The sequence below is a fragment of the Lagopus muta genome, chromosome W (assembly GCF_023343835.1).
Source record: "Lagopus muta isolate bLagMut1 chromosome W, bLagMut1 primary, whole genome shotgun sequence".
Lineage (NCBI taxonomy): Eukaryota > Metazoa > Chordata > Aves > Galliformes > Phasianidae > Lagopus > Lagopus muta.
Genome location: NC_064471.1, coordinates 1,196,591 through 1,221,851, shown reverse-complemented (window position 1 = coordinate 1,221,851; position 25,261 = coordinate 1,196,591). Strand labels below are relative to the sequence as shown.

Below are 25,261 nucleotides of genomic sequence, written 5' to 3'. Positions count from 1 at the left end.
CCTAAACCTCTCCATATTCCCTGCCAGTCATCATTCTCTAGTTTTGGAGAAGACTCCTTCCCCTTATTACAAATAAAGAATACATTCAGGAGAATTGATGACATGCACACCAACATGACTATTAATTCAGGATTCAAAAAACGTTTGACAAACCGAGAAGAAAACCCGGAGACTGGTCTGAACATCGTGTTGTTTGTAAAATTAGCTATTCCATTTGGGATGTAGTTGTTTGTGAAATTAGCCATTCCTTCTGGGATGTAGTTGTTTGTGAAATTAGCCATTCCTTCTGGGATGTAGATGTCAAAGTTCAAATCATACCACATTGCAAATAGGTAAAACATAGGTGTCTCCATCAGTGCCCTTAGATAGTTATATACGGATGCAATTCCAAAACACACAAGTGTGAGATGGATTATTGGCCAGTAGGTTGTGACTAACACCATTGCTTTAAATCCTTTACCCAGCACCCCCACGATAACGAGTGGGTTCATCACTGGTGCTTGCTAAAAAAGGGTTAATGAATTGAAGCTAACAAGAGGAGGGGAAAAAAAAAAGGAAAAAAGGCACTACTCAGACAAAGTAGTGCTCAAAGTTTACAAATATCCCAGAACACTGGCAGTACGCCTAATCTTTCAAGGTCAGGTTTTCCAGCACAGAAACCTGAACTACTGATAATGCTCCCTAACGAAGCTCTCTAAGAGCAGAGAGAAAAAGAGATTCGTTCAAAAAGCTAAAAAGCATTCGTGCCCCACGTTGGGGGCCAAAAAAATCTGCCACGGATTTGACCAGATCAATCTATGTCCGTGACAGGGGCGACAGGCCTCTTCCCTCCCCCCCCCCCCCCACCCCAGTCCCACAAAAATGGGAAGGAAGGAAGGGAGGAAAAGAACAGCGACAACAATCTATGGAGGAAAACTTATTTTACTATAATATTGGAATACAAAATAACACAATATATACAATTTAATTGCAATTGAGATTAATAAATCAGACAAGATGAGAGAGAGAGAGTTCCCGGGACCGATTCAAACCTGAAAAGCTTGGAACGGCTAGGAAAGCACCCTCCAGCACCCACTGCAAGGCAGTAAGAGAGCGCCCCCCCCCACCCGGAAGGGCCAGATCCCGTGACTTCTGTAATGTACAGGGATAGGTACTTGGAATTGGGGCAGTGACACTTTAATGCCCCGTACACTACATGATGTTTTGATGTGGAATACTGAAACCCAAAAACAAAAAAAAAAAAAAACAAAAACAAAAACAAAAAAACATAGAACCATGACACTAGCGGGGCAGAGGAACCCTCAGATCTGCACCTGGGAAAGGGATAAGGGAAAAAGGGTTATAAGGGTTTTATTGTAAGTTCCTCAGCGCAATCATCCCAGTCTGGGGAATCTCAGGTCTGCAGAATGCAATATTTAATATCTCAAAAAGCACTAGAAGATATTGGGAATACAACTATGGATGCTATAACAGCTGTCCAAACAGAAGTTAGCTCTCTTAGCAAGGTAGTGTTACAGAATCAAATGGCCTTAGACTTAATAACAGTCAAAGAAGGGGGAGTGTGCATGATTGTCAATTGGTCTTCTTGTGTTTATGTAGATGAGACCCACAGAGTAAAAACAGATTTGCAGACCATATGGGAAAAATCCCAGGTAGTTCACCAGGTAGTTCACCAGGTAACCCAGTATGAATAATTGGCTGATTTCTCGGGAATTTGGGACACGCAGGCAGGCTGGTTGACTGATATAAAATGGCTAAAACATCTCCTCATTGGAAGAACACTTGTACTAGTAGCGATCCTAGTACTAATGCTTTTAATATCTTGTGTAGTGAAATGCTTTGTATGGTCTGGGGAAAAAACAATTTAGATTCGTTTGAACAGTGGAAACAGCATTAGCTCTGTCCTCTGTCCTCCAGCACCTCAGTGTCCTTTCTGTATTGTATGACACTGAACCAACAATGTTCATGTGAGATTTTACTCATCAGAGTATAGGAGTTTGGGACTAGAATCATAGAATCATAGAATCACTAAGGTTGGAAAAGACCTAAAAGATCACCCAGTCCAACCGTTCACCTATTCCCAATAGCTCCCACTAAACCATGTCCCTCAACACAACATCCAGCCTTTCCTCGGTGACTCCACCACCTCCCTGGGCAGTCCATTCCAGTGCCTGACCACCCTTTCTGAAAAGTAATACTTCCTCATGTCCAGCCTGAATCTCCCCTGGCGTAGCTTGAAACCATTCCCCCTGGTCCTATCACTAATGACACGAGAGAAGAGGCCGACCCCCAGCTCACTACAACCTCCCTTCAGGAAGTTATAGAGAGCAATAAGGTCTCCCCTGAGCCTCCTCTTCTCCAGGCTGAACATTCCCAGCTCCTTCAGCCTCTCCTCATATGGCCTGTGTTCCAGACCCCTCACCAGCTTCGTTGCCCTTCTTTGAACACGTTCCAGGGCCTCAATATCTTTCTTGCAGTGAGGGGCCCAAAACTGGACACAGTACTCGAGGTGCGGCCTCACGAGTGCTGAATATAGGGGAACAATCACCTCTCTGCTCCTGCTTGCAACACTGTTTCTGATGCAAGCCAGGATGCCATTGGCCTTCTTGGCCACCTGGGCACACTGTCAGCTCATGTTCAGCCGAGCATCAATCAATACCCCCAGGTCCATTTCCTCTACGCAGTCCTCCAGCCACACCACCCCAAGCCTGTAGCGTCGCCTGGGGTTGTTGTGGCCGAAGTGCAGGACCCGGCATTTGGCCTTGTTGAAACTCATCCCATTGGCTCCAGCCCAGCTCTCCAGCCTGTCCAGATCCCTCTGTAGGGCCTCGCTACCCCCAGGCAGATCCACACTTCCAGCCAATTTGGTGTCATCTGCGAATTTACTGAGGGTGCACTCGATGCCCTCATCCAGGTCATCAATAAAGATATTGAAGAGGACAGGCCCCAGTACCGACCCCTGCGGAACACCACTCACGACCGGTCACCAGCTGGATTTGACTCCATTCACCACCACTCTCTGTGCCCGGCCCTCCAGCCAGCTCCTTACCCAGCCAAGAGTGTACCCATCCAAGCCTCTGGCTGCCAGCTTCTGCAGGAGAATGCTGTGGGAGACAGTGTCAAAGGCTTTGCTGAAGTCTAGGTAGACCACATCAACAGCCTTTCCTTCATCCACCAGATGGGTCACTAGATCATAGAAGGAGATCAGGTTGGTCAAACAGGACCTGCCCTTCATGAACCCATGCTGGCTAGGCCTGATCCCCCGGTCACCCTGCACATGCCGCATGATCTCCCTCAAGACGATCTGCTCCATAACCTTCCCTGGCACCGAGGTCAGGCTGACAGGCCTGTAGTTCCCCGGATCCTCCTTACGACCTTTCTTATAAATGGGAGTCACATTGGCAAGCCTCCAGTCTTCTGGGACCTCACCAGTCAACAAGGAGCGCTGACAGATGATGGAAAGCGGCTCGGCTATCACCTCCGCCAGTTCCCTCAGCACTCTCGGGTGGATCTCATCTGGCCCCATCGACTTGTGACAGTCCAGCTGGAGCAGTAGGTCTCTGACTGTTTCTTTCAGAATCACAGGGGGGTTAGTGTGCTCCCCGGCCGAGATTACCAGGTCAGAGAGAGGGGTATCCTGAGGATAACTGGTCTGACTTTTAAAGACAGACGTAAAGAAGGCATTCAGAACCTCCGCCTTTTCCTTATCCTCAGTGGTCACATTCCCAGCCTCATCCAGCAAAGAGTAGATATTCTCCTTTGTCCTCCTCTTACTGTTAATGTATTTATAAAAGAGTTTCTTATTCCTTTTCACACCAGCGGCTAGGTTAAATTCAAGCTGGGCTTTTGCCTTTCTGATTTCACCTCTACACATCCTAACAACTTCCCTGTATTCATTTTGAGTGGCCTGTCCCTCTTTCCACAGGCGGTAGATTCTCTTTTTCTCCCGGAGCCTCAGGAATAGCTCCCTATTCATCCACGCCGGTCTTCTTCCCCGCCGGCTCACTTTGCAGCTCAGGGGGACTGCCTGCTCCTGCGCCCTTAAGACTTCCTTCTTGAAGAGCAACCAGCTCTCTTGGACCCCTTTGCTCGCTAAGATTGAATGCCAGGGGACTCCCCCTATTAGTCCCCTGAACAATTCAAAGTCCGCCCTCCTGAAGTCCAAGGTAGCAGTATTACTATTCCCCCTCCAGGCTCCACCGTGAATCACGAAGTCTATCATTTCATGATCACTCTGTCCAAGACAGCCTCCAACCTCCACATCTCCCACCAAACCTTCCCTGTTTGTGAACAGCAGGTCTAGTGGGGCAGTTCCTCTCGTGGACTACAGGGTATCGTTTCCTCACAATGTCATTATTTTTTTCTCAAGTCCTGAACTAACCTATAAGACCCATCAGTCTCTTGTATTGATAAGATGAGCCTGTTGAATGAAGACATACAAGATTCTAGTAAACCAATCCTGACTAATTATTGTATTATTGGTTTAAGGCCAATCCAACCTTCAATAGAAATAGGGTACTGCTTTTGCCTCACTATTTTATACTCCTTTTGCATAGCTATCTTTAAGGGGGCTGCATTGAGTCCCCCTCTGTTACCCTCTCTGACTCATACAATAGGGTCTATGTTAGCCTCATTATTTTCTGTTAGGACATTCACTGAAATAGCAATCTTTTCCCTATTCATCCAATTTTGCAACCCCCAATAGTATGATTTTATATCTTCCCAATAGATTACTGCCTGTCTCGGAAATAAATAGTAACTGTCCTTGAACTTGTCTATCTTTAATTTGAAATAGTGTAGGTTCAAAATCTGACACCATAAACCCCTCCCCTCAAATTCCCATAGCTGATTCAATAATAGCTTCCCTGGAGGAATATAATGCAAAGAGGTCCTGCTTGCTCCTGTGTATGGGAACTGCTGAGTCACGGCCTGAACCTCTGATTGATCACCTGAGGCAAGCCATGAACCAGCCACAGGAGCACAGGTGAAGGCAATTCACCTGTGCTGCCGGAAGGGGGGGAGCCAGGCTCCACCCCTCCTAGACCTATTTAAGAGCTGGCTACCAATGAGGACGGATCTCTGCTGGAGATTGCCTCTATTGGTGTTTTGTGGTGAGCCCGGCTGAAGGGTAAGCCTCCCATTTTATTCTCTTTTGTTATTGTTGTCCACTTTGCCTAACTATCTTGATTATATTGCGTCTGTAACATCTGACATCTCTGTTGATTATGCACTCCTGTATCTACCTGGAAGGTCACATCCACCTTTTGGGATCCCACCTTAAGATTTATCAGGAGCTCTTAGTAAGACCTGTAACTAAAGAACCTCTGTCCCCCCTATTCCGGATCCTCAAATGCCTTAATCAGCTTTTTCTCTCTCTTAAAATGCTCAGGCTGTCCACACTTATCTTTTTGGCAATTCCTGACCTGACTCCAGGGTGCCTTGCCAAGATTGCCTTTCACCCTACCCAATGTCTCTTCCTCTCACTCCATTCTTCCTTCCTCCTTGTCTTCCTGTCCAGGCATCTCTTCCTCTCACCCTCTGTTGAACCAGGGGCTCCATTCCCTAATGACTTGGTCCATGGAAGAAACCATCATTTTAACTTTTTGCTTTTGTTTCTCTTCCTCTTTCTTTTACGTAAGCCTTTTGTGCTTTTTTTCAAATGATACTCCAAGGATTTCTCACTCCATCCATCTACTTTCTGAATCCATCTGTGGATATCTGGCCAGGCTATGGCTACAAAATGAACCTTCAACAAGCCCTGTGCGACTGGATCCTGAGGGTTCACCCCTGAATATTGTCTCATCCTGTCCTGTAGTTGCTGTAAAAAGTTACTTGGTGTCTCATCTTTGCCCTGTTGTATTTCAAAGACTTCAGCAAAATTTTGAGATTTAGGGACCGCTTGTCTAATCCCCTGTGCAATTAACTCCTATACGTCTCTCATATTTACCCAGTGTTGAAGGTTATTGTTATGCTAGTTGGGGTCTTCATTGGGAGACTTTTGTTCTGCAGGGATGTTTCTATCACCAGGGGGATCTCTCTTCTCCTATTCCTGCATTGCTGCTCTCCTTATCGTTCACCTTTCTTCTCCTGTAAATACTGAATATTGACATAGTTTCTGCTTGTGAATAAAAACTGAGTCCTAAAAATCGATCCAACTGTTCTGCTGTCAATGGGTTATGGGCTGATTTAGCCCAGTTCCATGACAAGTGAGGCAGAGGGACCTGTGGATATGCGCCCCAGAAAGGGATAAGGGAAAAGGATAGAGAGATGGGCCTAAAACAAAACAGCAGCAACGATCTGAGGAGAAACAAACTAATTTACTGAGTAAGATATCGGAATGCAAGATAACACACTATAATACAATATACTACAACATAATTAGAATTGCAGCTAATAAATCAAATAAAATGAGAGTGTCTGAAAACTGAAGGCCTTACTCTAGCGCTACTCTAGACAGCACCCGCAACAGAGACAACCCAGATCAAAAAAGGGGAAGGTCAAGTGACCTACGAGCGGCTTTTATCTTTCGCTCTGAGCAGAAATGGTAACATAAAAGGGTCTTCTGGGGAATGTAGACCTTCTTCTTTTCTGGGGCAGGTACCCAGCACTGGAGCATTAACTCTTTAACTCTCAGTGCACTACATGATATTGTGATGTGGAATACAGATAACAAAAAATCATAAAACCATGGTATTGACCATAAAACTCCAGCCTCTTGGCCACACCCCAGCCTCTCAACTATCCTGATCACCAAGATAATACTTTATGGTCTGCTTTTCTTAACTTGGTCCGTGCATGAAGTTGCCTGGTCAATTGTTTTCTGTTGATCCCTGTGCGATATCAACTCGAGTAGTGAACAACATTCCCCCTATAAATCTGAGGAGTTAACAGCCCCTCTGCTGCAATTCTCATGATTCATAGATTCAGCCTTAAAATCTGTCTTGGTTCCCAGTTGGCCGCCATAGGCCCCACGGTTGCCAGGTGCAGGACCACTAAACTCAACATTTCTTTCCTCACAAGAGGAAGGAGGGGAAAACGCATTGCCCTCTACGCCAAGGAAGGAATGGAATGTGAAGTACTGTTCCTGGAGAGTGACCATGAGTGAGCAAGGTGAGAGTTAGAGACTGAGGCAACAAAGGGGAACCTTGCAGTTGGGGTCTTCTACAGGCTGCCTGTTCAAGTGGAGCCTGTTGATGAATCCTTCTTCCTCCAGCTACTGGAGGCATTGTGTTCACAGGCTCTCAACCTGTTAGGGATCTTCAACCATCCTGACATCTGCTGGAAAAGTAGTATGGCGAGCTGTAGGGAATCTAGGAGGCTCCTGGGATGTATCGAGGATAACTTGCTGAGATAGGTAATACACAGCCTCACTGGAGGGATGCAATGTTGGACCTGTTGCTCATCAATGCAACTGAATTGATTGGTGACATCAGGATTAGAGGATGCCTGTGCTCCCCTCCCCCATAACATCGTTCTCTACAGATTAGAAAGATACGGATTTGACAGGTGAACTGTTTGAAGGATGAGGAACTGGTTGCAAGATCGTACCCAGAGAGTGGTGGTCAATGGCTCTGTCACGGAGTTGAATAGATCAATCTATGTCTGTGACGGGGAGAAAGGCCTCTGCCCTCCCCCCCCACCCCAGTCCCACAAAAATGGGAAGGAAGGAAGGGAGGAAAAGAACAGCGGCAGCAATCTATGGAGGAAAACGTATTTTACTATAATACCGGAATACAAGATAACACAATAGATACCATTTAATTGCAATTGAGGTAAATAAATCAGACAAGATGAGAGAGAAAGTGTTCCCGGGACCGATTCAAACCTGAAAAGCTTGGAATGGCTAGGAAAGCACCCTCCAGCACCCACTGCAAGGCAGCAAGAGAGCGCCCCCTCCACCCGGAAGGGCCAGATCCCGTGACTGCTGTAATGTACAGGGATAGGTATTTGGAATTGGGGCAGTGACACTTTAATGCCCCGTACACTACATGATGTTTTGATGTGGAATACTGAAACCCCAAAAAACAAAAAACAAAAAAAACATAGAACCATGACATTCCTCCCCTTATTCTACATCGTTACATCATGTTTAAAATATATATACATATATACAAACAAAAAATGATTAAAATGCACACATGGCTATATACATATACATAGAATTAGTAACTGCACTCCCCCGGCATCAAGTTTCCTTGTGGTACACATTGAACATCCCCATTCTTCTGCATTACCCACCATGTGGATCCTGGTCCCTGGGCAAAAACTGTACCACGGAGAGGTTTGCCCTTTCCAGAAGCTGGAAGAAACCAAACTGCCTTTCCTAACATGTTCTTTACATGTACAACAGGGACTTTATCTTCCTCTACGGTATGTAGAGAACTGGATTGGTTAGGACCTTCACGGTTGATAGATCCTCTGGTATTGACTCACCAGGTGGCTTCTGCCAAATGCTTTTCCCAGTGCTTAAATGTTCTGCCACCCAGTGCTTTTAGCATCGTTTTTAACAACCCATTGTAGCGTTCAGTTTTACCAGAGGCTGGTGCATGATAGGGAATATGGTAAATCCACTCAATGCCATGATCTTTGGCCCAAGTATTTACAAGAGAATTTTTGAAATGAGTCCCATTATCTGACTCAATCCTTTCTGGGGTGCCATGTCGCCACAGGACTTGTTTCTCGAGACCCAGTATGGTGTTTCGGGCGGTAGCATGGGGTACTACATATGTTTCGAGCCACCCAGTGGTTGCCTCCACCATAGTAAGCACATAATGCTTTCCATTGCGAGATCGTGGCAAGGTGATATAATCAACCTGCCATGCCTCCCCATATTTGTACTTTTGCCATCGCCCTTCCTCCCACAGAGGTTTCATCCTCTTGGCTTGTTTGATGATGGCACATGTTTCACAGTTATGAATAACCTGTGCAATGGCATCCATAGTTAAGTCCACCCCTTGGTCTCTAGCCCATTTGTATGTTGCATCTCTCCCTTGATGACCTGAGGTCTCATGGGCCCACTGAGCCAGAAATAATTCACCCTTGTTCTGCCAGTCCAGGTCTATTTGAGCCACCTCAATTCTGGCAGCTCGGTCTACCTGATGGTTATTTTGCTGTTCTTCAGTAGCCCGACACTTGGGCACATGAGCATCTACATCTTTGAAGCTAGCAGTGGTGCCGCGCTGCTAGTGGGGGTCTGGCAGCTTGTGGGCGGGATCTTGACTCGGCGGGGGTGGTGCCGGGTCGTCCGCCGCTCAGTTTAAATCTCTGCCCTTAACGTTCACACCTGCTAATAAGCAGTTCATACCTTCTAATAATCCATAAATTGCATTAGGGAGATATCTTCCGCCCACACAGCAGAGTGAGCGTGATCCATTGTTTCAGCCTATTGAGAACTGGGTGCTAACATGGTTTCTACCAGGCAACGGGTTTATTCCAAGAAAACTGTGGCAACCCAGACAGAGGGGCTGCTCAGAAATGTGGCTGTTCAAGTCACTGGCTGCAGGGACTGCTCGAGCCTGCTGCTACCTGGGGAGGATGGCAAGGATTACACCCGCGTGAGGTGTGAGCAAGTGGATGAGTTACTCCAGCTGGTGACTGAACTTAAGGAAGAGGTACAGAAACTTAGAACCATCAGGGAATGTGAACGGGAGATAGACTGGTGGGGTGACTGGCTGGCAAGTCAGAGGAATGGGTGCCAGGGAGACACCCTCACAAAAGTGGTGGACCCCCAGCCCCATCAGAGTAGGACAGACCTGACTGATGATGAGGGTTGGACAAGAGTCCCTGCCAGACGTCATGGGAACCCCCCCTGCCTGCCTACCCCGCTTCCCCAGATCCCCCTTAGAAACAGGTTTCACACGCTGGAAATGGAAGGTGAGGTGAGCCGTGAGGTGATGGAAGATCTGCCGAGGAGGGAGCCTAAGGCAAGGAGGGAGTCTAGGGCGAGGCGGACACCCCCATGCCTCCAGACTGCCTCTGTAAGGAAAGAAAGAAGGGTGGTCGTGGTGGGTGACTCCCTTCTCAGGGGAACGGAGGGCCCCATATGCAGACCAGACCCAAGCCACCGAGAAGTGTGCTGCCTCCCTGGGGCCCGGGTCAGGGACATAAGTAGGAAAATACCAAAGCTGGTGAGGCCCACTGATTACTTTCCATTGCTCATAGTTCAGGCGGGCAGTGAAGAAATTGCTCAGACAAGCCTACGGGCAATGAAAAGAGATTTCAAGGGTTTAGGGCGCTTAGTTCAAGGTGCAGGAGCACAAGTAGTCTTTTGTTCTGTACTATCAGGGGCAGTCTGGGATTCAGAGCTTGCACGGAAGGTCCAAACAATGAATAACTGGCTCAGAGGCTGGTGCCGAGCCAGAAACTTTGGATTCTTCGATCATGGGGTAGTTTACTCGGCCCCTGGCTTGCTCTCCAGCCATGGAGCTCACCTATCTCAAAGAGGGCAACGAATCTTAGCTCAGGAGCTAGCGGGGCTCATCGATAGAGCTTTAAACTAATTATGACGGGGGAAGGGGACAGTACAGGCCTCACAGGAGAAGAGCCTAGGGGAACAGTTGTAGAGCTGGGAGTGTTTAGTAGCTTGTGGCACTGATAGGAATGGGAGGGTGGTTGGACTAGATGATCTTGCAGGTCGTTTCCAACCTTGTGATTCTGTGATTCTGTGATTCTGAGTGAGGCAAATGACTCGGCTCAAGTGCATCTATACCAATGCACGCAGCATGAGCAATAAGCAGGAGGAACTGGAAATGATTGTGCGCCAGGCTATGATCTAGCTGCTCTTACTGAAACATGGTGGGACTGCTCCCATGACTGGAGTGTTGAGATAGATGGCTATAAGCTCTTCAGAAGGGATAGACAAGGAAGGAAGGGCGGTGGTGTGGCCCTTTATATTAAGGACTGTTTTGATGTTGAAGAGCTTGAGATTGCAAATGATAAAGTGGAGTGTCTATGGGTGAGGATCAGGGGGAAGGCCTGTGGGGGAGACGTCGTAATTGGAGTCTGTTATAGACCACCAAATCAGGATGAGGAGATGGACAAAGCGTTTTACAAACAGCTTGTGGAAGTCGTGCAATCACCGGCACTTGTTCTTGTGGGGGATTTCAACTTCCCTGATATATGTTGGAAATATAACATGGCACAAAGAAAACAGTCCAAGAGGTTTCTAGAGTGTGTGGAAGATAGCTTCCTTACACAGCTGGTACAAGAGCCTACCAGGGGTGGTGCCCTGCTTGACCTGCTCTTTGCTAACAAAGAAGGTCTGGTGGGTGATGTGAAGGTTGGAGACTGTCTAGGGCAGAGCGACCATGAAATTCTAGAGTTCTCTATTCTTGGAGATGTCATAAGGGTGACTACCAAAACTACTATCTTGAACTTCAAGAGGGCGGACTTCGACCTGCTCAGGACGCTTGTAGCACAGGTCCCTTGGGAGTTGCTCCTCAAGGGTAAAGGGGTCCAGGAAGCCTGGACGCTCCTCAAGGTGGAAATCTTAAAGGTGCAAAAACAGGCTGTCCCTGAATACCGTAAGGCGAGCCGTAGGGGGAGAAGACCGGTGTGGATGAGCCGGGAATTACTGTCAAGACTCAGAAAGAAAAAGAGAGTCTATGTCCTGTGGAAGAAGGGACAGGCTACTAGGGGAGATTACAAGGAAGTTGCTAAGGTATGCAGGGAGGAAGTCCGGAAGGTGAAAGCCCATCTTGAACTTAGATTGGCCACTGCAGTAAAGCAGAATAAGAAATCCTTTTACAAATATATCAATGACAAGAGAAAACCCAAGGATAATCTCTGTCCTTTAATTGATGCGGCAGGGAATGTGACCACAGATGACAAGGAGAAGGCTGAGGTCCTCAACGCCTTCTTTACATCTGCCCTTAATAGTCAGACCAGCTATCTTCAGGGCACTTTGTGCCCTGATCTGGATATCTGGGCTGACATGCAGCATATCTCCCCGGAGATCGAGGTGGAGACAGTTAGAGAGCTCCTCCTCCATCTGGACAGTCACAAGTCCATGGGACCGGATGGGCTTCATCCTAGGGTGCTGAGGGAGTTGGCGGGGGTGATTGCTAAGCCGCTCTCGGCTATCTACCAGCGCTCCAGGTTGACTGGAGAGATTCCAGAGGATTGGAGGCTTGCTGATGTGACTCCCATCTACAAGAAGGGCCGTAAGGAGGATCCGGGGAACTACAGGCCTGTCAGCCTGACATCAGTGCCAGGGAAGGTCATGGAACAAATCCTCCTGGGAGAGATCACACAGCTTGTCCACGGGATCAGGCCCAGCCAGCATGGGTTCATGAAAGGCAGGTTGTATTTGACCAACCTCATCTCCTTCTACGACTGGGTGACCAAACTGGTAGATGAGGGAAAGGCAGTTGATGTAGTCTACCTAGACTTCAGCAAAGCCTTTGACATGGTCTCACACAGTATCCTTCTGCGGAAACTGACTGCCCATGGCTTGGACAGTTTTACATTCCGTTGGATAAGGAACTGGCTGGAGGGCGGTGCTCAACGGGTGGTGGTCAATGGAGTGAAGTCCAGCTGGAGACCTGTTACAAGTGGTGTCCCCCAGGGGTCGGTTCTGGGGCCCATCCTGTTTAATATCTTCATTGATGACTTAGATGAAGGGATTGAGTGTACCCTGAGTAAGTTTGCAGATGACACCAAGATGGGAGGTTGTGTCGATCTGCCTGAGGGCAGGGAGGCCCTGCAGAGGGATCTAGGTAAGCTGGATCGCTGGGCTGAGATGAATGGGATGAGGTTTAACAAGGCCAAGTGTCGGGTTCTGCACTTTGGCCACAACAACCCCAGGCAGCGTTACAGGCTTGGGGATGAGTGGTTGGATGATTGTGAAGAGGAAAGGGACCTTGGGGTGTTGGTTGATGCTCGGCTGAACATGAGCCAACAGTGTGCCCAAGTGGCCAAGAGGGCCAGCGGCATCCTGGCCTGCATTAGAAATAGTGTGGCCAGCAGGAGCAGGGAGGTGATCATCCCCCTGTACTCAGCACTGGTGAGGCCGCACCTCGAGTACTGTGTTCAGTTTTGGGCCCCTCACTACAAGAAAGACATTGAGGCCCTGGAGTGTGTCCAGAGAAGGGCAAAGAAACTGGTGAGGGGTCTGGAGCACAAGTCTTATGAGGAGCGGCTGAAGGAGCTGGGATTGTTCAGTCTGGAGAAGAGGAGGCTCAGGGGAGACCTCATTGCACTCTACAACTTCCTGAAGGGAGGTTGTGGTGCAGAAGGGTCTGGCCTCTTCTCCCAGGCAAATAGTAGGACCCGAGGAAATGGCAAGAAGTTATACCAGAGGAGGTTTAGGTTGGATATTAGGAGAAACTTTTTCTCTCAGAGGGTGGTCAGGCACTGGAATGGCCTGCCCAGGGAGGTGGTGGAGTCACCATCCCTGGCAGTGTTCAAGAGGCGCCTGGATGAGGAGCTACGAGAGATGGTTTAGTAGCTTGTGGCACTGATAGGAATGGGAGGGATGTTGGACTAGATGATCTTGCAGGTCGTTTCCAACCTTGTGTTTCTGTGATTCTGTGATTCTGTGATACATGACGCACCTTTATAATCATATTTTGCTGTAACCAAGGTATAAGGTATTCGCTACCATCCACGAGTCAGTGTAAAGATAGAGCATTGGCCACCTCTCCCATTCAGCGACATCTAAGGCCAGTTGGACAGCCTTTACCTCTGCAAATTGGCTTGATTCTCCTTTCCCTTCAGTGGCCTCTGCAACTTGTCGTGTGGGGCTCCACACAGCAGATTTCCATCTGCGATGCTTTCCCACAATACAACACGATCCATCTGTGAACAGGGCATATTTCTTTTCATTCTCTGGTAGTTCATTGTATGGTGGGGCCTCTTTAGCACGTGATACTTCTTCTCCTGGTGGTGTTCCAAGCTTTTTACCTTCAGGCCAGTCCATGATGACCTCTAGGATTCCTGGACGGCTGAGGTTCCCCATCCGTGCTCGTTGTGTAATCAGTGCAATCCACTTACTCCAAGTGGCATCAGTAGCATGATGGGTGGAGGGAACCTTGCCTTTAAACATCCAGTTCAGCACTGGCAGTCAAGGTGCCAGAAGGAGCTGTGTTTCAGTACCGACTACTTCCGAAGCAGCCCAAACCCCCTCATAAGCGGCTAAGATCTCCTTCTCAGTTGGAGTGTAGTGCTCTTCAGACCCTCTGTACGCCCGACTCCAGAATCCCAGGGGTCGGCCTCGTGTCTCTCCTGAGGCTCTTTGCCACAAACTCCAAGTGGGACCGTTCTCTCCAGCAGCGGTATAGAGGATGTTCTTTATACCCTGTCCCGTCCGTACTGGCCCTAGGGCCACAGCACGGGCTATCTCCTGTTTAATCTGTTCAAAAGCCTGCTGCTGCTCAGGGCCCCATGTAAACTCATTTCTTATTCACGTCACATAGTAAAGGGGGCTTACAATGAGGCTGTAGTTTGGAACGTGCATTCTCCAAAAGCCCACTGCACCCAGAAAAGATTGTGTCTCTCCTTTGCTAGTGGGTGGAGACATAGCAGTGATTTAGTCGATCACATCTGTCGAGATGTGCCGACAGGCATCTTGCCACATTATACCTAGGAACTGAATCTCCTGGGCAGGTCCTTTCACTTTGCTTCGCTTAATAGCAAAACCAGCACTCAGAAGAATTTGGATCATTCGCTCTCCTTTTGTTAAGACTTCTTCTGCTCTATCGCCCCACACAATGATGTCATCAGTGTACTGCAGGTGCTCAGGAGCACTGCCTTGTTCCAATACAGTTTGAATCAACCCATGACAAATAGTCGGGCTATGTTTCCACCCCTGGGGCAAACGGTTCCAGGTATACTGAATGCCCCTCCATGTGAAAGCAAACTGTGGCTTACATTCTTTGGCCAAAGGAATGGAAAAGAAGGCATTAGCAATGTCAATGGTGGCATACCATTTGGCCGCTTTTGACTCCAGTTCATACTGGAGTTCTAACATGTCCGGCACAGCAGCACTCAGTGGGGGTGTGACTTCATTCAGGCCACGGTAGTCCACTGTCAGCCTCCATTCTCCACTGGCTTTACGCACTGGCCATATGGGGCTGTTAAAAGGCGAGTGAGTTTTGCTGATCACTCCCTGGCTCTCTAGTTGACGAATTAACTTATGAATGGGGAGCAAAGAATCCCTGTTGGTGCGGTACTGACGCCTGTGCACCATTTTTGTAGCAATCGGTACGTGTTGCTCTTTTACTCGCAGCAGCCCCACAACAGATGGATCTTCTGAGAGGCCAGGCAAAACAGACAGCTGCTTAATGTTGTCTGTGTCCACAGCAGCTATTCCAAAGGCCCATCGATACCCCTTAGGATCCTTGAAATGCCCCCTTCTGAGATAATCAATGCCTAGTATACATGGAGCCCCTGGGCCCGTCACAATAGGATGTTTTTGCCAGTCCTTACCAGTGAGGCTTATCTCGGCCTCCAACACAGTCAATTCTTGAGAGCCCCCGGTCACTCCAGAAATATGGATTGATTCTGTCCCTTCATGACTCGAGGGCATCAGAGTGCACTGTGCACCAGTGTCCACCAGTGCCTTATATTTTAGTGGTTCTGATGTGCCAGGCCATCGAATCCACACAGTCCAATATACTCTATTATCCCTTTCCCCCCCCTGACTGAGGGCAGGGCCCCTCTATTCATTACCTGTGGTAACTGGAGCAACTGCACTGGTGGTTGATCTGCCTTGTAATTCTTTCACCCGGGCTCATAGTACAGGAGTAGGTTGACCGTGCCACTTCCCCATGTCTTCTCCATGGTCACGTAGGTAATACCGTAAGGCAATTCGCCGTGTATTATTCCTTACTTGAGCCGGAGAGCGTCTGCCTCTAACAGCTGAGATTTTTGATGGTGCACGTGAGAAGGAAGGTTCTTCGTCTTTAGTTAGGTGGGCTCGCAAAAATCTCATCGTCTCCTTCACATCCTTCGCTAGACTTGTTTGATTATCCTGATCTTCATCAAGCGTTTCTGATACTGCTACAGGTTTGTCATGATTAATCAGTTGAGACACCTGCTCTGTCATTTTTGATATAGCAGCCACGGCAGCATGAATTGGGGACAGCAATTGTTCGTAGTTTTGGATCGTAACAATTAATTCATAAACTAAGGGCGTTCTCTGTTGTTCTTGGTATCTGTCACATGCTGATGTTAGTGTAGCGGCATATTTGTCCTGCGCTGTTGTCACGATTTTCTGCCATATCTCAGGCGTTGTCCTCACCTTTTCAGGGTCGCGGTTTTGGTGTGGGTGGTTAGGAACAAAGTTAGGGTCATACAACATTTCCACCACGCCTATTTCCCTCAAATACTGGATACCCTTTTCAACTGTATCCCATTTTTTCATTGCAATCTTCAAGCCATTTTTGAAGGGATACTTTTCCTTCACGGCTGTTAACACTCGTTCCCAGAGGGAGGCAGCCTCATCCGAACATCGACTAATTCCTCTATCAATAGCTGGATCTCTGGCAATGGCACCTAGTTGGCGAGCTTCATTACCATCCAGGGACAAGCTATGGGCCCCACTGTCCCAACAGCGAACCAACCAGGAAACAAGACTTTCATTTGGGCGCCGTGTGAACTCCTTTCTTGAACCTTGGATTTCAGTCATCTTTAGAGGCCGGCAAGTAGTAATAGAGACTTCCTCTTCATCACTCTCTTCTTCACATCTCTTAGTTTTCCCTTTTGCCTTTCGCGATGGTTGTGGTTCTGAGGAGGGGCCCTCGCCTGGATCTTCCTCCACCTCCTCCTCTTCTTCTTCTTCTCTTTTTTGTTCAAGACGCGAAGACACTCGTTTCCATTTCTTGCCCTCCACAGGAGCAACTGGTATTGTTACTGGTGTCTCCTGTGATTGATTAGATTTGACTTGGGGATTTTCCCCTTTGGCTTGAACCTCAGCTCGGAAACTCTCTCTCTCCAGAATGGTATTATATAGGGTACAGTAAGCAGAAGCCAAACCCCAAATAAGTTGTACCTCCTTAGATTTATGTAAGCCGCATAGTCCCTGACTCAAATACTGGCTTAGTTTCTTGGGATCCCACAGGTGTTCAAGAGTAAAATCCCATGACACTGCGGGTCCCCATGCTTCTAAGACCTTTCCTAAACCTCTCCATATTCCCTGCCAATCATCATTCTCTAGTTTCGGAAGAGACTCCTTTCCCTTAATACGAATGCATAGGAATACATTCAGGAAAATACATGACATGCACACCAACATGACTATTAATTCAGGATTCAAAAAACGTTTGACAAGCCGAGAAGAAAACCTGGAGACTGGTCTGAACATCGTGTTGTTTGTAACACTAGCTATTCCATTTGGGATGTAGTTGTTTGTGAAATTAGCCATTCCTTCTGGGATGTAGTTGTTTGTGAAATTAGCCATTCCTTCTGGGATGTAGATGTCAAAGTTCAAATCATACCACATTGCAAATAGGTAAAACATAGGTGTCTCCATCAGTGCCCTTAGATAGTTATATACGGATGCAATTCCAAAACACACAAGTGTGAGATGGATTATTGGCCAGTAGGTTGTGACTAACACCATTGCTTTAAATCCTTTACCCAGCACCCCCACGATAACGAGTGGGTTCATCACTGGTGCTTGCTAAAAAAGGGTTAATGAATTGAAGCTAACAAGAGGAGGGGAAAAAAAAAAGGAAAAAAGGCACTACTCAGACAAAGTAGTGCTCAAAGTTTACAAATATCCCAGAACACTGGCAGTACGCCTAATCTTTCAAGGTCAGGTTTTCCAGCACAGAAACCTGAACTACTGATAATGCTCCCTAACGAAGCTCTCTAAGAGCAGAGAGAAAAAGAGATTCGTTCAAAAAGCTAAAAAGCAGTCGCCCCACGTTGGGCGCCAAAAATCTGTCATGGAGTTGACTAGATCAATCTATGTCCGTGACAGGGGCGACAGGCCTCTGCCCTCCCCCCCCACCCCAGTCCCACAAAAAATGAGAAGGAAGGGAGGGAGGGAGGAAAAGAGCAGCAGCAACAATCTATGGAGGAAAACTTATTTTACTATAATATTGGAATACAAGATAACACAATAGATACAATTTAATTGCAATTGAGATTATTAAATCAGACAAGGTGAGAGAGAGAGAGTTCCTGGGACCAATTCAAACCTGAAAAGCTTGGAACGGCTAGGAAAGCACCCTCCAGCACCCACTGCCAGGCAGCAAGAGAGCGCCCCCCACCCCACCCGGAAGGGCCAGATCCCGTGACTTCTGTAATGTACAGGGATAGGTACTTGGAATTGGGGCAGTGACACTTTAATGCCCCGTACACTACATGATGTTTTGATGTGGAATACTGAAATCCAAAAGCAAAAAAAAACAAAAACAAAAACATAGAACCATGACAGCTCTACGTTCAGATGGAGATCAGTGACGAGTGGTGTCCCTCAGGGGTCAGTACTGGGACTGGCGCTCTTTAACATCTTCATCAAATACATAGACGGTGGGATTGAGTGCATCAAGAACATGAGCCAGCAATGTGCCCTCGCAGCTCAGAAAGCCTGCCATATCCTGGGCTGCATCAAAAGAAGCGTGATCAACAGGTCGAGGGAGTTGATCCTGCACCTCTACTCTTCACTGGTGAAACCTCAACTGGAGTACAGGAGAGACATGGACCTGTTGGAGCGTGTCCAGAGGAGGGCCACAAAAATAATCCAAGGCATGGAACATCTCACCTAATGAGGACAGGCTGAGAGAGCTGGGGCTATTCAGCCAGCAGAAGAGAAGGCTCTGGGGAGACTTGATAGCGACCTTTCAGTGTGTTAAGGGGTGGGGGGGTGGGGGGGTGGGGGGGGAAGAAAGAAGGGGACAGACTATTCAGCAGTCTGCTGTGACAGGGCAAGGGGAAATGGTTTCAAACTAAAAGAGGAGAGATTTAGATTGGATAGGTGTACTGAACACCCCTCCAGGTGAAAGCAAACTGTGGCCTGCATTCTGTGTTCAAAGGAATGGAAAAGTAGACTCCTTTGATCATCATGATCTTCATCAGGTGTTTCTGATACTACTACGGGTTCGTCACAATTAATCAATAGAGACAATTCCTCCTCCACTTTATCTAGTCTGTCTGTTACTTTTGAGATGGCTGAAATGGAAGCGTGAGATGCGGTAGCATTTGTTCAAAGTTTTGAAGCATAAGAATCAGTTCAAAAGCTGGAGGTCTTTGTTGGTCCTCGTATCTGTCAAACGTTGCTGCTAGTGTACTGGCCTACCTTTCTGGTGCTGTTCTTGTGAGTTTCCCCCATATATCGGACTTACTCCTCCCTCTCTTGGGATAGTGGTCCTGGTGTGGATTGTTAGGAACAACATTTCCACCACGGCTGTTTCGCTCAAATACTGGATACCTTTTTCAACCGTATTCCACTTTTTCATCTCAGGCTTCAGATCATCTTTGAAGGGACACCTTTCCTTCACAGCTGTTAACATTTGTTTGCAGAGTGGTGGTTCCGTCCAAACATCTGCTAATCCCTCTGTCAGTAGCTGTGTCTTTGGCAATGCCTCCTAGTTGACAAGCTTCGTTACCATCTAGAGACACGCTGCTGGCCCCGCTGTCCCAACAGCGAAGCAAACAGGAAACGGGAGCCGTGTAAATTCCTTTCTTGAGCCTTGGATTTCAGTCATCTTTAGAGGCCGGCGAGTAGTAATAGAGACTTCCTCTTCATCACTCTCTTCTCCATGTCTCTTCGTGTTTTCTTTTGCCTTCCCCGATGATGGTGGTTCTGAGGAGGGGCCCTCGCCTGGATCTTCCTCTACCTCCTCCTCCGCTTTTTCTTTTTTTCCATTCTAGACATGAGGACACTCATTTCCATTTCTTGCCTTCCATAGGGGCAACTGACATTGTTACTGGTGTCTCCTGCGTTTGATCAGATTTGACTTGCAGATTTTCCCCTTTGGCTTGAACCTCAGCTGGGAAACTCTCTCTCTCCAGAATAGTATTATATAGGGCACGGTAAGCACAAGCCAAGCCCCAGATAAGTTGTACCTCCTTAGATCTTAGATCTATGTAAGCCGCACCATCCCTGACTCAAATACTGGCTTAGTTTATCGGGATCCCACAGGTGTTCAAGAGTGAAATCCCATGACATTGCGGGTCCCCATGCTTCTAAGATTTTTCCTAAACCTCTCCGTATTCCCTGCCAGTCAACGTTCTCTGGTTTTGGAGAAGACTTCTTCCACATAACATGAATGGAGAGGATACATTCAGAGAGGCTGATAACATGCACACGAGCATGATCACTAACTCGGCATTCCAAAAATGCGTCAGGAACTGAGAAGAGAGCCTGGAAACTGGTTTGAGCATTGTGTTGTTTGTAAAATTAGCTACTCCATCTGGGATGTAATTGTCAATATTCAAATCATACAATGTTGTATATAGGTACCTGGCAGGTGCCTCTATCAGTGCCCTTTCTTGGTTATATGTATATACAACTCCACAACAGGAAATGATGAACTTACTAAGAAACCAATAAATTCCAAAAAACATAATGGTCTTTAATCCTTTATGTAGTGCTCCTAAAATAAAGAGCAGATTCACAGTTGATAAATAGGGAGGGGGAAAAAAACAAAAAAAAAACAAAAAAAAAGAAACACTTGGTACAGTGTCCAGTGTCTGGCAGACTGCCCAGCCTATAATCTAATCTATGAAGGTCAAAGCTAGATCTGCAGTTCTCTGACTTAAAGAACTTTTTTTTTTTTTTTTTTACTGCTAATGTTAAAAGCTTCAGATTGCCCGCATTCTCCACCAAAAATTGTCACAGAATTATCTAGATCAATCTGTGTCTGTGACAGGGGGCAGCAGGCCTGCAGGCCCTCCAGCCCAAAGAAAAAACCAACAGCGGCAATGATCTAAGGAGGAAACTTTACCAAATATGATATTGGAATGCAAGATAACAATATAATACAATATAATTGGAATTGAGGCTACTAAATCAAATAAAATGAGATGGAGGGTGTCCTAAACCAAAAACCTTTCTTTGAACTGAAGGCGTATGGCTGGGGAGCACACCCACACACTGCCAGGCAGCGAGAGAGGGAGAATCCCATGACTTCCTCCCTGTGATGTATCTTCTCTGAACACAAAGTCCTCTGGGGTATGTAGTTCTCTTCTGAGAACCACGTATCTGGAAAGTTGTCAGTCCACGGAACTGGAGTATTAACTCTTTAATTCCCTGTGCTTTACGTGATGTTATGATGTGGAATACCGATAACAAGAACCGTAAAACCATGACGGTGACCCAGCATGCTATTGTTTGAATTTGGGCTACCCCTGTCTTAGGAATATGCATCAGGTCTTTCATCCACTCCTGGATAGGTAGTGCTGTTTTTCTTATAACTTTAGCTGTCTGTGTTATTGACTCCTCTACTTGCAATGCGGAATATATGGCCTCTAATTGCCTCCCTGTCATACTAAACTGGCAGGTTATATGGGCTGTACGCTGTTCTAATAATCCCTGCCTTTTCTAGTTCCAGGATTGTTTGGGTGATCTCTTCATGCCCCCCTGGGAGGTGATATTGTTTTATACTAGTGACCCAAAGGGGTTGGAGTAAGTGTATTGGATCATGTTTTGCATACCCTTGTAAAATAGGTTTAACTGCTCAAATACTAATCCTCCCGATTCGCAATTGAAATACCGCTATGTTGTCATGGTTTTGTGGTTTTTGGTGTTCCACATCATAACATCACGTGAGGCACTGGGAGTTTAACTGTTAATGCTCAAGTCCTGGGTACCTGCCCAGAAGAGAAGAAGAACTACATTCCCCAGGGGACTTTGCGGTCAGGGAGAGGAGGTTTAACTCCTGGCAAGGTCACCTGATGTGCTCTTTTTCGTCCACTCTTCTTCGTCGGCTCTCCTCCCGTCTCCCTGCTGCTGAACTGGACTGCGCGTCTCACCTCAGCGTTGTGGTGAGGCCTATCCACCTTTCGGACATTCTCTCTCTCTCTCATTATATTTGATTTATTAGCTTCAATTCTGATTATATTGTATTATGGTGTGTTATCTTGCATTCCGATAGTATATTTAGTAAATTAGTTTGTTTCTCCTCAGATCGTTGCTGCTGTTTTTAATTATTTTGGGGTCCCCTGTTCCCTTTTCCGGAGGCGCGTGTTGCAGTAAGCGCCCGTTCCGCTCCCCCGGGAGACCGCAGCTTGGCCAATTACTGAGGTGACACCAATGTGATGAGCAGCAAATGGCGTTTATTACACGTATACACTAGCTTATATAGCCTAAGTGCTTCGTCTATGCCCCTAAGGGCACGTACCACCCATCAATCATAGAGCAGGGAGAGGGCCTAACGCGTCACATCCCGCGGGGGGGGTCTCGCAGTTTCGCAGTTGCCGACAACATCTCCCCCCTCTCCATGCTCAAGAAAGTCTACTACAACTCGAGAGGACCCTAACCGCGTACACCCCGAAATCCCCGCATTGCACCTATACGTGCCATTGTCCTCTCGGTTAAGCCTTGCCCCGTTACATCCCGATTCGCAAAATAATCCTACCCTAATAACCCTATAACTTATTAACCTAATGACAACCTCTTAACTTAATAATCCTAATGTCTTAATATCTTAAAAGCGTGTTCTACATAAAACTATATATTGCTATCTTAGCATACACTGTACTTATGTATAATATACCTAATATACCTAATATACCTAATAGTTTTACCTTAGCACTCTAACAGTCTACTGGCCTTAAGATAAGTCTTACAAGAGGCGATGTAGTGCATCCTTATGTAATACTAAATCAAGTTGAGACACTTGCTTTAGCAAGCGCCATGTCTTTATATATAATATAACTATAAGAACTAAGGACAATAATACTAAACCTAACATAACAACTATCGGATGCAGTATAAAGTTAAATATCCCTGTTGCTGTGGGGGACCATCCAAAAAGAACCTCCCACCAATGATGTTCTCCGTCCTTCATTACTCTCTCTAAGACACGATGTATCTCTTTCATGTCATGATGAATAGTGATCAAGGTTTTCTGTCCATTATCTCTGATGCGTTTTAGCAGTCGGTGCAGATCATCATGTTGCAGAAGCTTCCTTACCAAAGCGAGATTCATTCCAATTAGTGCTGGTTCTAAGTCTTTGATCAGAGTGTAATTAAACTGAAGTAACTAGTACGAAGTAACAGGAACTGTATAGTTAAAATCGCGTCCTAAAATATTAATAAAATTACAAACACAAAGATTTGAATGATTACTAGTATCTACAGCCATATCCCCTATTTGTATGAAATCACAATGGGTTCTCATGCAAGCACATCCTTTTCCAATATATACAAGATTTTTTATTGGGCATCCTACCAGCTTGAACCTCAAAGTGGCAGATATTTTGTTCAGTGTCAAGACAGATATCTTGAGTCTCAAAGGTATTACTTTCACAAACAAATCCTCGCTGTTCTCGTATGGCACATGAGCTAACATCCACAGTCTGCCGTTTCCCTTTCTTTTAAAGTGCCCATACCCGATGCTCGGTCGGATACAGAATGGTCCCATCATGATTTAAGCCTAGTGCTACGATTGGATATACCGTGTATACTGAAGCATTACTTATCGTCAAGACAAGAGCTATGACATAATTGGTAGCAGGGTCGTAAGTGAAGGTAACTAAGTGCCACCAAGATTGAAATTTTCTCTCAAATCTATTTGCATTATCCCAAATTATTTTTCTAATTTCAGTGGGCATAGTGCCATCCTCACCTTCTCTCACGATTGTCGCTGCCATAGATTGCATCCACATCTGGGCCTGGATGCAACTGAGGGCTAAAGAGGTGTTACCTTGAACTGCTGAAAGCGCATCCACAATCAGCTGGTGGTCTTCTCTATCTGTCCTCCCCCATTGCGGTAATACATCTGACAAAAGCCATTGGCTTGTCCCCAAAGCAGATAGGGACGATTGTAGAGGGTGTTGCAATGCATGTAAATTACTTGCAACGGTACTCAACTTATTCATGAGTATTTCAGCGTCTATACTATTTAAGACCCCTAAGCCTGTTCCCAGAATACTGGAAACATCTCTTCTTGTTCTTCTAGTTGTATGAAATGCCCATCGGTGCAGCCATGCCGACCATCCGGAATATGACGTGCCTAAGAATGATGCACAATCTGGTTTAATAGTTGAAACATTAGTTTGCAATAATAACATTACTCGTTTGAGGGACCACGTTGGATTAAAAATCACCTGCTGCTGACCTGAATTCTTTATAGCGTACGGCCCAATTTGGTAAATTTTTGGAGAGATAACGCCCTCCACTCTCCTAGTGGAGGTTATATGTGGGACATCAGTTGTATGTTGATTAAAGAGATCTACTTTAAACTCAAAAGATCGTCCTAGAGTGTCTTGTGCCCAAAGGCACATTATCATTACAGGTTGGATTAGGGTGAAATTATATTGACAATCTCCTTGTTCAATAACACAGGATTTGTGATCCTTTACACCTGATATAATGTCCGTTTTTGAAATTTGAGTAGCTTTCTCATGTTGAGATCTGTTTACCATCCAACATTTTACTCCTATACTTTGCCCAGGTTTCCCCCAAATTCGAAGAGATTGGGTAACATTATCCCATCCCCATTCACTTTTGTCATATGGTCTATTTTCATGTAACACCACAGTCAGCAAGGTTAAATTATTCGCTGGTCCCATAATTCCAGTATACTCTTCATGACCATACCATAAATCACTGTCTGTTATACCCTCCCCAGGAGAAATAGTTATAGATAGTAAAAGACACACAGATAACAACACAGGAGAGATTGATCTCAATGATTGTCGGAAACGGCGGGAGAAAAGATACGACCAAGGGCTTGATCAAGCATTCTCAACCTTTAATCAGAATGCAGCGTTATTTATTACAGTGTATAATGAGGCTAATACATATTGCAAAAGGCGAGCTCCTGATTGGTCGGCGCGCGGGTAGCTGATTCATCCGCAGCTGCTTTCCCACGGTCAGCACCCCCAGTTCTGCATCCTGTTATTGCTTCGTGTTGGTTCCTCATAATCCCGCAAGGGAATGCTGTCCTTGATGATGATAGGTCAGCAGGCTAGTGTTTATGCCTAGTTATTTCAGTCTTATCAGCGGGGTTGTGTCAACATGACCCTTTTCTGCAAGCCAGCTCTCAGCAATGCTCTCCACACTTCCCCCTTTTTCTTTTAGGGCTAGCAGATTGGCGGAAAAGGCTCTAGATGTAATGCGAGTAATTAAGCTTTGCATACAGGTAAG

The 25,261-nt window shown here is 46.5% G+C and overlaps 2 protein-coding genes across 2 annotated transcripts in view; both read right to left on the bottom strand.

Moving 5' to 3' along the window:
- LOC125686433 (uncharacterized) overlaps nucleotides 1-25,261 on the bottom strand; it is a 247,675-nt gene that overhangs the window by 64,104 nt on the left and 158,310 nt on the right. The window lies entirely within an intron of this gene.
- LOC125686408 (uncharacterized) overlaps nucleotides 13,950-25,261 on the bottom strand; it is a 418,931-nt gene continuing 407,619 nt past the window's right edge. The window contains exon 3 of the mRNA XM_048930346.1: nucleotides 13,950-14,029. The gene's annotated coding sequence lies outside the window, so the exon portion shown is untranslated. The remainder of the gene's footprint in view (nucleotides 14,030-25,261) is intronic.